Consider the following 12,416-nt stretch of genomic DNA (forward strand, 5'->3'; position numbering starts at 1 on the left):
GGTACTGACTCTAATCTATTGCAACAGAACATCACAAAGTGTAACATCCAGCATCACATTTTGGAGACTATTTAGATTTATTTTTTTTAGCTTTTCCCTATTTGCATTGGAATTTGGGTTTTCACAATGATTGAAAAAAAGCTAAATAAAAGAAAAAAAATGTCATTGTAATCAAAGCCATACTGAGCCAAGACCCCATTATAGGCAGCAGCTAACTCTAACAACTTCAGTGTAATAACAAGGGGCAATCACCCGTGGCAAAATAGAAGTGTTTGCTTTTGCAACAGACCTACTCTGATTGTTAAAAGCGCCTGACAATATTATGGAAATCATCTCTCTTTGCTTATTTTTTGCTTGCACCAGTCCTGTTTTAGCAAAAACTGTATGTGATGTTTACAAACTGTAAAGCTACTTCGCTTCTAATCAGGCCTCAGACTAAGATGAACTGTTCGTATTCATGTGTTTCCGTGCAAAGAAGCTGAATATTTAGCTGTTTTTTACACCATGTTTGGGAGGTTTGGTGGCCTGAATCTGAGAGCTATCAGTACTTCTTTCAAAGTCGACTGAAGATGAATTTATAGAGAAGATGTGGAGAGAGAACCTCAGCTAGAGCAGAATTGACTTCTGCAAAATTACTTTCAGTCGGTCTGAAGCAGGTCTCTGTGATCTTGGAATTTTTTTTTTCCCCCCCAAGGTAAAAAGCTGTGGTGAAGGACTCCTCCTGCTTTCTGACTAGCAGTACTCACTCATTTGAAAATGACTACTGTGAACACAGTAGTCTGCAAGGTACAATGTGCAGAAGGGAGGGTCCATCCACAACTATCAGAGCTCCAGTCCCAAATGGGAACTCTGCAAAAGCTGTGCAGATACTATTTTGTTACTGCAGTTTTCCAAAAGCACAAAGCAGAATCTGTTTTTATGAAGCTACATTTATATTCCCACCATGTAGCAATAAGTTACCTCTGGTGCCACTCACATAATAGGCTGTTGTCATCTTGAAATGACTCTCTCTACTTACCTTATCTTTGTTCCTTCAATAATCTAGTTTCAGTCCAAAACTTTCCCCCATTTTTTCCTCACTGACAGATGCTGTTTATACACTTTCAGCTGCTTTTAATGGCAGTTTCCTTCACATGATTGCACAAACCGAGTGGATGTGTGTACTGACATCACTGTGATTGGCTCTTGATTGATGTAGTCAGAGCTGGTATCAGAGTGACATTGAAGTGTCTCTCTTGAGTGTTTACAAAGCTTTGATTTGGCATCAGTCTTAGGAGAGGAAAATAGGTAAGCTCTTTTTTTTTTTAAAAAACAAAAACCTATTGCTTCTTTTAAATCTTACTTGATAAAAAGGCTTTATCACCCCAATAACTGTGTTGTCCTTTTTATTACAGCAGCCATTTGTGAAACTGTTGCCATCTTCTTTCATTTTCCCTGGACTTATTGCTATAGTTATTATCAAATAATTGTTTCCTCATTTGTTCTGCATGGTTCATTATCCTTGCTTTACCACTGTCCCCATCTTGTAGGTCCCATGACAAGAAAGCCTGAGAGAGAAAATCTCTGAGCAATTTCACATTCATAACAGAAAAACGCTTCTGTTCCGGTCGCAAACATTTTGACTTTGCAAGAACAGAGAACTCATCTGTTTATAGTTGCATTTAAGGATGTCATGCTGATTCAAAGGGGAGATTTCTTCTCTGTTCGCCCCTCATCTCACGAACGTCAGAGATGATGGCTGAAGCTAGGCCTCGGGGGTTGGGAGGGCGAAGTCTGATATCAGCGAGTGCATTTGAAAGTTGGTCAGGCTGTTCGGAGAACAAACACTGCAAATGGCAAGAACTTTGGACGCAGCTTGAAATAGAAAAGCTCACCCAACGTTCATGACAGACTGACAGCCAATTATCAGCATCTCTTTTCTTCACAAATTCCTTTTTTGTACATCTTCCATTCCGATTTGGGACTTAAAAAGGAGGCCATTTTTCCAGACAGTGATTTCTTCCAATATCTCATCTCCCGGTGCCTTTTTCATGCGTGTGTGCATTTTTTTTTTTTTTTAAACCGAGGCAGGATCTCCCATGGGGTTACAGTCTTGCAAGCCTTACAACTGCTGCCTACAAAGCAAAGAGGAATGCAGACTGACTGGTGTCTGCCCCTATGTTTGTGAGGATTGGAGATATTGCTCTGACCGCTGTTGTGACGTTTGCTGCCAGATGTGCGTGGACCTGTGCTCTTGCTTGTGTTCAGGAGACTGCAGCTACACTTTCTGCACAGTCTGTCTCGCTCTGGCGCAGAACTGCCTTTTACTTTTCACCGCCCGACAAAGTGAAACATCAGAGGCACGGCGTAAGTAGAATTGTGATAAGGCAGCTGTTATACTAATTACCTTGTTTCTATCCCAGCTAACTGAATGTTTTATCTATTTTGGAAGCTGCAACCCCAGAACAGCTTGCATAGCTGAGAGTCGGAGACAAAAGCATGACCACAAGCCTCGAAATAACTCACAGGTGAAACATAGTTAACTGCACAGCATTAATTGTACTTGTTCTGAAGTCTTGGCAACCGCTGCGGGGCCTTAATGCAACTCAGTCCTTTGTTTTCCTGTAGAAACAGATAAATGGGAAATTCAAGTGCACTGTCTCTAATGAAAAGATTTTTCAGTTGAGCTACTAAGCGCGAGCAAATTCTCAAAAACTTTCAGCCAAGAGTGGCACAGAATTCATCCTGCCACACATATTGTACACTTGCAAATGGCACTTAAAGATAAAAGAATTGCAATTCTTCATAAGATGTGAGGCTAATTTCACAAAGACTTTATAGAACGCCAAGACCACTCGCATCCAAAGGTTGATTTACATGCAAAATAAAAATACACAAAACTTGTTTTTCTTGCTGTCAGACATCAAATAAGAGTAAACTTTTGTCCTTTAGAAATTATTTGTTTTGCCAAATGCTGGAATAATGACAAACGTTCTTTTTCTTTCTTCAAATTCAGCAGTTTTAACATATCTTTAGTATGTGGTAGAAATGCCTTTTAAGCTGTGACTCAAATATGTTTTAGTATTCTTCCACAAGCTTCCCTCGGTAACTTCACAGGGATTTTGTTCCTTCCCTCCTGACAGAACTTAAAATCAGTCTGGACTGTGGTTCTGATTTGCCTTTTCATTGTCACTTGTTTTTTAATCAGACAACATGGCATTTCTCAATTTTTGTCCATTTGTACTTTGGCAAACTGTAATATAGGTTTTTATGTTCCTTTTGGAGTAATGTCTTCTTCGTGTCTCAATAGCCTTTCAGTCCATGTTGGTGCAGGGTTCGTTTTACTCTGAATAATGAATCTTTTATTAGCTTCCGCCAGCAACTTCACAAGACCTTTTCCTTTTGTTCTGAGGTTGAAATACACATTTCAGACTAAAACTCATGCATCTCTAGAAAACAGACCTAGACATCCCCATGATGTCTAGCATCATGGGGATGATGCTAGACATCAATACATTGTAAGGAGGAAATGGTTACCTTTCCTTGACATATTAACTTATTTCTTGTGAAATATTGTTATTGAAAAGGCTTCAAAAATGTGCGCTTAGGCTTAAACATTTCTGGCATTTCCTGAAGAGAAACGATGTTGTTAATCCTCTAAATCAGTCGCCCCCAGCCCCTGCTGCGGACCAGTACCGGTCCGTGGACCAGTTGGTAACAGGCCTCACAAAAAATAATTAAATACTTCAGTTTTATGTATTATCCGAGTCTGAAGGATTTTTTTATTTTGAAAATCCTTTAACCAGATTCTCTCCATTAGGTCTTGCCTGCCAACATTGAGCCAGCAAGGAACAAAATGAGTGAGAAACAGATCAGATGTCTTTGGAAAGTTTCTTAGGGAAGGAGGAAAGGCTCCAGAGAAGAGACAGGAGAATGGATTTATCCCGGTAGATTATTCCCACATTCCAAGCCCGTTCTGTATAATATAAGGTGACCGGCTCGCTAATGAGGCAATGATTGTTGTAAGGGCAAAATCGGGGCAAAAAATTTAAAATTGTGCTATGTGAACTAGGCTTTAGTGGACACATGCCTTGTCTGAGGGTTCAACCCCCGCCCCTGTCCCCCACCTCTTTGGGGCCGCAGTGAAATGGCCAAGCCTTGACCGGTCCGCGGTGATTAAAAAAAAAGGTTGGGGACAACTGCTCTAAATGGCTTAAAACAGGAAATTGAGTGGGAATAAGAAATGGCAGACAGGACAGGGATAGGATAAGAAATAAGAAATGTCATTGTGTATTTTACACTGTATAGAAAGATTTGGCTTTATCTGTAGCTGAACAGCAGAAAGTCCTCAGCTATACCGAGCTAACCCACAGGAAGAAAACACCTGAAATTTGCTTCCTGACAGACTTGTAGAAAGTTGAATCAATAGAAAGTGAAGCAAAGAGAGCAATGCAGTGTCAAGGTTTTGATCGCAGTTGTTGTTCGAGGCAAACCCACTGAGGTTTTGTGGATGTGTACAAAATGACTTTTCTTCTCTTTTTATGCTTGGCTGAAAGCAAATGCACATCACGCTCTGCCTTGGAGGACCACTGTTGTGCTTATATGCACATAACTGCAACCTGCACTCCAGAGGCTTTAGACGCTGTCTACACATAACAAATTTGTCAATAAAAATAGTGGGTAAATGCTAACATCAAGAAAAAGTTGAGAAGCCTTATTCACAGAAAAGTTCCAGAGTGAAAGTAAATAAAAAGCTCTTTTCCCCCCAAAAAATTTATACTTCAAATAAACTGCACTTATAGTCTCAAGTCATTAATGTACTTTCTAAGAACGACATTGAAGTCATTGTCTAAACAATTACCAACACATCAATATTAAAATACTTCACACAGGGTGCTGTGTTGAAAGTCAAAGTTACTCTTTGATCACTACATTCATATTTAAGGCAGTGAGCCACCTTTTAGACCTGACAGCAACACCAGATAAACATAAATGGAAAAAAATATAAAAGCTGATAAATTAATTGGTGAGTGAGAAAGAGGAGCCATCACGAGCCGGGACATAGTCCTACAGTAATGTCCGTTAACTGCAAGCACCCAGACATAAACACAATCAACAAAACTTACTTTTTGATTTCAGCACAAATTGGCGTGCACAGGCGGTGTTCCTGCTGCAGTTGTCATATCCATCCTAGCTTGTAACTTTCAGTGTCAAACATTTTTCCCGATTCATATATTCAAACACAGCCATTTCCGGACTAAAGCGCGTCGGGAGGGAGTCACGTGATGATGTAACGACGTCATCAGGGCGTTGTATTAATTTAGTGTTTTTTTTCAAATTGAATATAGCATTTTTTTTCAGTGTTATGATTGTTTTATATATATATATATATATATATATATATATATATATATATTGATTAGAGTACTTAAGTTAGAAGTAATTGTTTCATTTTTTTCTTTGTGTGTGTTTTGTTTTTGTTTTCTCTTTTTGTGGGCGGAGCCTGTGACTATAAGAGAGGGCTCTGCACCGCAAGGAGTCAGTCTGAGTTTAGACTCTCAACAGATCATGATGGCGATGGACTTCTGAGCTGCTACGAAGGTATTGTTTTTCTCTTTTTGTGTGTTTTATTTTTTTAAACCTGCCTGGACGTCCATTGTGAATACACAACTATTTTCACCTGAAAATAAGCACAATAAAGACCATCCGAATTGAACTACATCTTTGATGTATCATTTTTTTGCCCAAGTCATAACACAGCCTAGCCACCGTGAGACACTTTATTTATTACATTTCTTTAAAGATTCTGAAAGTTCACAAGTTAAAGAAAAACTGTCTTGTAAAGCTTTTAATGCAAATGTGTTATGACAATAGATTGAGTCATTTGCAAAATACGTGTTAAAAATGTCTAATAGTTCAACCCTTTGAGCATTTTAATTTTGTTAATTTACAACCACAACATGCAGTGAATTCTGAGATTTCCTATGATAGTGTCACAAGGTATCATGAAATGGAAGAAAATTATTTCACAAAGAAAAGTTTGGCGTCCATTTTTATGTAGACGCACTGAATCAATGCTTTGTAGAATAACTCATGAAATTCTGTCATTACCAGCTTTCGCAGAAGAGCTCAAGGTCAGTCAAATCGGAAGGAAACTTCCTGTGAGCATACATTTTTGATTCCACAAACAAATTCTTATTTGGTTTGAATCAGGATGCTGACATGAATATGGTTGGGATTAGATTATTTAGCAGTAGATCTGTCTGGATGTTTAGGGTTGTTGTGCTGGAAAGGGAACCTTTGCCCCACTATCTTGTTTGTGCCGCCGTTACGATTTTAAAGATAATTTCCCTGTATTCAGCTGCATCAACCTTCACATAAACTGTCATCAGTTTTCCTGTCCCTGCTAAATAGTAATAAAAAAAACAACATCCCAATAGCATTAAGCTGCCACCACCATTTTTCATGGTGGGGTGCTACTCTTAAGGCAATGTGCAGTGGTAGTTTTCTACAAAACATTACATTTTGAATGTAGGTCAAAAAGTCCAATTTTCATTTGACCGGAACAACTTCTACTTTTTTTTTTCTCACCAATATGATGAGATGGCAAACGGTAAACATAACTTCTGTCTTCCTGTTGACAGTGGCCTATTCTTCCCTTTGTGACATTACACCCAGATTTATGGAGTTTCCTAACCCGACTAATACATGTCCTTACAACATGTTCTAGTAAGCTGTGTGTTGGAGTTTGTACTTACTGTTTCTTTTTAATATAGTTTGGTTCATTCTGTGCACTGTACTTTAATTTACTTTCTGCTCTGCTTGACTTTCCTGTTTCTGGGGTTCTTTGTCATCTTTTTAGATTAGCCTTTTGAGTCATTTTGGTCTGCAGAATGACTGTTTAGTTGTGTATTTCTCTGTGAAAAAAAATAACAAAAAAAAAACAGATAACCCAACCCAATTGTATTAATCAACTCAGACCTTGATCACACCATATCTGACATAGTTATCAAAATAACTTGAATTGGACTGCTATTTTACCCAGCAGGTTTTAGACTGTACGTTTGATACCTGAAAGCACATAATTCTCCATATATTCATAGATGCTATGCCTGGACAAAAAAAATCAATGAAAGCCCAGACAAAGTCTCAAGAATAACACTGAAAGAACTTCAGAAAGCCATAGGAACTATTGAGCAATACCATTATAAAAGATAAAATCTAAGATCTTGTGAAAAAAAAATATGAGGATGCTAGTCGTCCAAATTTTTGGTCATTTTTGCAGTTGTGGTCTTGTTGGGTGAAATTTGGAAATACTTGGGTTGTGCACTAATGATGAGGGACCTTTTTTTTTTTTTTTTTTTGCTAAGTTCACTTTCCTGTTTCCTGCTTTAGTTTGGGAGCTGGTTCATTTACAACCGTTTCTGTATGACCTGAGGTTATTCGGGGCACCAGCACCAACTGCATCTGTGCAAATTAACAAAACACTGCTGTTATATTGGATTTTTATTGCCATGTCTCCCAGTGCAGAGGTTTCTAATCCTTAGATTGGTAGCTCAGTATTCCCAAAGACTGCTGCCATGTTTCACAAAGTCAAGCGGAGCGATTTAATAATATATGCCTCCTGGCCTGTGTCATACAGATTGACAGCTTCCCGTTTTTCTTGCTCTTTATTTTTTCACCTTAAACAGGGTGAATTACAAGTTGTAAGCAAAAAGAGAGAGCACGAACTCAAAGTTAGCATGACCCACAGACGACCTGCACATATCAAAATGGTCAGTGGAATGTTTATCTCCCCTGTCGCTCAGGATGACTGACAAGTGTGTATTGAAGAGAGTCTCACCGCTTCCTCTCACAGAGACTGCGAAGACGAGGCATGAGCTGCAGGTCTGATGAGGTTGGAGATGAGAAGGCCAGAAGATTTGACAACAGGTGTAAAAATAGCTGTCTTCCCAGTGCTGGGGAGTGCATACACATGTGAATTTGCAACTTCACATGATCCCGTGTGTCACAGAGAAAGTCTTATAACCACTTTCTATCTTTCTGCAGAATAAAATTCACAGCTTGGTGCCATGATATGATGGAATGAAAGTCGTATTATAAATGTCTTTTTGCTTTGTCTTTCCAGATCAGTGGTCCTTACAATGAGCTCAGGATTATTGTTGTCATCATGGCTGAACAAAAAGCTACTGAACAGAAGTGAGATTTTCCTTATCTGATGAAAATGACATTCTTTTCCCGAATCATACCCAAGTGATGGCAGAGACTGGATGTTGGACTTTTATTGCTTTGTTTCCACCTCATCACTGTAAAATCTTGTTTGAAAAAGGATTTAAATCTGAGCTTTTGTATTACGAATATGAATACATTTTCTTTTGTTTCAAAACTAACATACTATAAAATATACTACTTAATATAGAGTGCATATGTGTTTTTTTATTTTTTATAGGGGAGATTAAAGTGTCTACAGACTGAGGTTTTTACCCACATTCTACTTCAGAGCACTCAAATTTCAGCTGGAGTGAGCAGCACTTTGAAGAAAACAAAAACATAATTTGGTTTCACACTCACAATATTATATCTTTTAAAGAGGAAAGAGTGCCTCAGGCCCTGGGGCACCATTTCTCTTCCTCTGAACTAAACCTTTTTATTATCCTGCACAAAATAGCTAGTTTATGGTAATTTCACTGATTGGATGAGCCATGCCCTGAGCATCAAAAGAGGCAGGGACTGAGGAAAATCTAACATATACAGAGTGATGTATATAAAACTGGATAGTGTCCTCACGCATCCACCTGTTTTCTCCTCTTTCTTGTTCTTTTGGGCTTTGAAGTGCATTTGGTCTGGTCTACTGCTAAGGGTCCCTTTAAAATTCAGCAGATTCATCACATGGCCTGCTCCTTCCTTCAAATGACCTTGTGTATTTTGCATTTTTAGTAACTGGTAGTTGAAAGAAATCTTGGAAAGATATTTTTTACTAGTTTTTAGGAATCACTTTTCAAAGCAAGTTTCAAAAGTGTGCATAGCCTTGCACGAGTGTTATTACTCTCACAATAAATTTAGTCATTTGAAATGGGACCATACGCCTAAAACAGCATTCTCTTGTCTATAGTTAACTGGCAAATGTATTTCATAGTTAACTATAGTTAATACTTTGCAAAATACTAATAAAACACTTTACATATTTTTGCATTTTGTCTTGTTACAACCACAATCGTCAGTGGTTTGTAACTGTATACATCAAGTCAAAAATAGTGCATTATTTTGAAGTAAAGACTGTTGACTGATATGGTCATTGTATTTCATCACAGTCCCAGCTACAAATCTTTTTGTGTATGTCTGTACGAACATTGCACATGTAGAACCATTCTGACATTATTCTTTGTAAAATGGCATTGCTTTTTAAGATTTTCTATGTCTTTAATTAAACATTACATGTGCCATTCTTGAACATGATTTGATCTAAACCATGCACTTGGTTCTTTGGCTCTAACTTTACGGTTGTTGTTCGGCTGGAAGGTGAACCGTTGCCCAAATCCCCAACTTTTTGGAAACTGACACATTTTCTTCTGCGATTTGTCTTTCTTTAGTTGCTTCCTCTTTATGAATGGTGACCAATCTTGCTGATGAAAGAAAAACAATGGCAGGATGTTGCCACATTTTATCATAATAAAGGTGTGTTGATCGTTATGTTCAGGGTTCTTTGAGACGCAGCATTTTACCTGTAGATTACTATTTTACAGAGGCTGAGTCTTTTTACTGACTTAGTTGACTTCCAAAGATACTGTAACGTTGCACTGGAGTTTATTCATCAATATCAGCATAAAGTGGGCCAAATACAAATACAGGTCACATTTTCCAGAAAACTATACATTATAGTTATACTATGCACTACTTTGTGCTGTCCTCGTGTAACAAAATTAAAGTAGGATCCAGATAAAGGACAGAGTGAAACATGAAAACTGGGGATTAAACCAGTAAATGTGAGGATTGATTTGTCTAGAGTAGGAATGCCATCTGGTTAACAAATTCTGAAGAGGAAGAAACAAATACATACTGCTTTATATTTGTGGCAAACTAATCTGCACATTGTCTTTTGCTAACAGCTGAGAGATAATTATTTCTGTATCAAGTGTACTTCAACAAATAGGGGAGAAGAAAAATGCATGTTCATTCACAGCCAGCAGAATGTATCTGCACAGAGTGGTAACAGTAATAAAAAGTCACGGTGAGGCAGGCCCCAAATGACTCTGAATGTACCTCAAAAACATGCAGTAGGAAGAAAATTTCTGATCCAGTGGGGATTTTTTACCTGACTTCACCGTCTTTCATCTTCTTGCCTCTCTCTTATCTCTCGGTGTTTGAGTAGATTCCTCTCACCACTTTTTTTTTCCTATCTGCGATCTCCTCTCATGAATTTCATTGCCTTCATTGAACGTCTTCTTGGTTTGGAGTTTGGAGTGATGCTATGCATTGTGTGCTGCTGTCAGTCAACTAGATTACAGCACATGGAGGGTCTTTATTCTTCATTCTCCAAAAATAAGCAGATGGCTCCCAACTTCCTGGCCAGATATGTCTAAAGATGTCTCCTTTTTTGTCACTATGGGGGTTTGTGATATCAAAACAAGAAAATCTAAAGATAAAATTAGATTAGATCCTGCAAAGCTCCTTTTTTTGATTCCATGCACATGTTGATCTTGAGCTCACAAATATCTTCTGATCTAATGAGCAAAAGGAAATCAAATAGATGCTATTCAAACCATTTCCACTTTATTTGTTTAGCATCAAACAGCATATCCTCTTCTCACTTGTCAACACACTCACTCGCCTGACAGTTTAGATAGACATTGCTTTGTGTGATATACATTGCTCTCCCCGCAGAGAAATGGAATGAGCTCGTCTGTGACAGGGAAATTAATATCGCTGCACAGAGAGGGCTCCTTTAGGATTAAAGATGCACAAGACTTGCCACATCAAAGGTGATCTCAAGTGAGACTGTCTGAGGTTTTTTTTTTTTCGTTGCTTTCTTTATGTCCAAATGAAACTATTACAAAGAAAATTTGGAAAAACAAAAGCAGCAGAAAGTCCTTGAGGCATTGTTTTTCTTATTTTCATCCTTGATATTGTTTAGTTATTTAAAGGTTTCACTTTTGGAAATTTTGTATTTGAGCACATTTCCCCTATATGATAACCACCCATGAAACAAATGGCTTTAAAAGTTAAATTATCTGTCAGAGAGTGCAGATGGGTTGGAAGATGGTGCTTTCCTGTAGCATGTTGGGTTTTTAGACTCTGAAGATGTATAGGTGAGACTTAAAAAGGATGGGGAAGAGTGTATGATGTTTTCTTTTTTCATTTTTTATTTTTAAATTGGATTTTTATTTTTTTGACCACTCAGAAACCTCCATCTTATCCTGCAACCCAGTCCTCCCACTCAATTTCCATCCCACCATGTGAAAATTGGACTGATATAAAGATGTGAGCTTCTGATGGAGAAGGCCGTCTAAGATCGCAGGAAAAAAGAGGGCAAGGGAATGGCAGAAGATTCAGATGGTGAGATACTGGGGAGAGTGTGAGATGGAGAGGGACATGGTGGCAGCACACTGATTTCACCATTTTCAGGGCTGCAGATGTTTCACCTAGATCTACCTGTGATAGTTTTCCCTCATGTGACGAGAAACTACAGTTTACTTTCAAATACTGGAAGCGTATGCATCACCTAGCAGTTCGTAAAGAAAGTGTTTATACAGATGGGGAAAAAAAACAAATGCCAAAAAAGTCTAAAAACAATATAATCTTTTTGGATCCACTTAGAATTCAAAACAGGGCTGAGCTGAAACAAATCCAGCCTCCAAAGCCCAGCTCTTCTCCTCTTCCTCTTCGTCCTCTCAGGTGGGCAGAACAAAACTATGACAATGCTGCTGCTCATTTTGATTCATTGCACACAGCAATTTAATAATGGCACAGTCAAACAAAAATCTCTGTACTTCAAATGCATCTCCAGTGCTCTTCCAACAATGGAGTATTTAACTGATTGAACAGCATGCATAAAAAGGAGGCCGAAATCGTTAGCCAAAAGTAAAGAGTGAAATCAATGAATAGAACTGAAGCCTAATAGTCTGGTGGAACGGTGTGTGTGCTGTTGGTCTGCATTCATAATATATGGGTTGACAGCCCATTAGGCCCTGTTAAAACAAAATCAGATTCTGGCCTCTCCCCAAAAGCCATTAGCCGATGGGGTCAACCTGAAGACAACCTGGTAATTGACCGATTGATTTAGGAAAATTGTTGGTCTCTGGGAAAAGCAACAATTTTGTTAATTGCATTTTTAAAAGTGTGCAAAGGGATTACGGGTGTGTAACAGAAATGACAGTACTGAGATTGGTCCAGCAATCAACCTGTCCTATTACTGCCATTTTCTCTTAGAACATGCCCTC

General features: G+C 38.4%; 1 long non-coding RNA gene across 3 annotated transcripts; it reads left to right on the forward strand.

Annotated features, from left to right (window-relative positions):
- Window positions 1-1,772: 1,772 nt before the first annotated feature.
- LOC114160478 (uncharacterized) lies at window positions 1,773-9,669 on the forward strand. Of its 3 annotated transcripts, none has more exons than XR_003598774.1 (5): window positions 1,773-2,346; window positions 2,432-5,580; window positions 7,671-7,754; window positions 7,838-7,911; window positions 8,108-9,669. It is a non-coding gene; the product is annotated as an uncharacterized LOC114160478 (long non-coding RNA). The 3 variants fall into 3 exon arrangements; XR_003598773.1 differs by having other exon boundaries at window positions 2,432-2,507; window positions 5,482-5,580; window positions 7,838-9,669; XR_003598772.1 differs by having other exon boundaries at window positions 7,838-9,669.
- The last annotated feature ends 2,747 nt before the right edge of the window (window positions 9,670-12,416 follow it).

The sequence above is a fragment of the Xiphophorus couchianus genome, chromosome 16 (assembly GCF_001444195.1).
Source record: "Xiphophorus couchianus chromosome 16, X_couchianus-1.0, whole genome shotgun sequence".
NCBI lineage: Eukaryota > Metazoa > Chordata > Actinopteri > Cyprinodontiformes > Poeciliidae > Xiphophorus > Xiphophorus couchianus.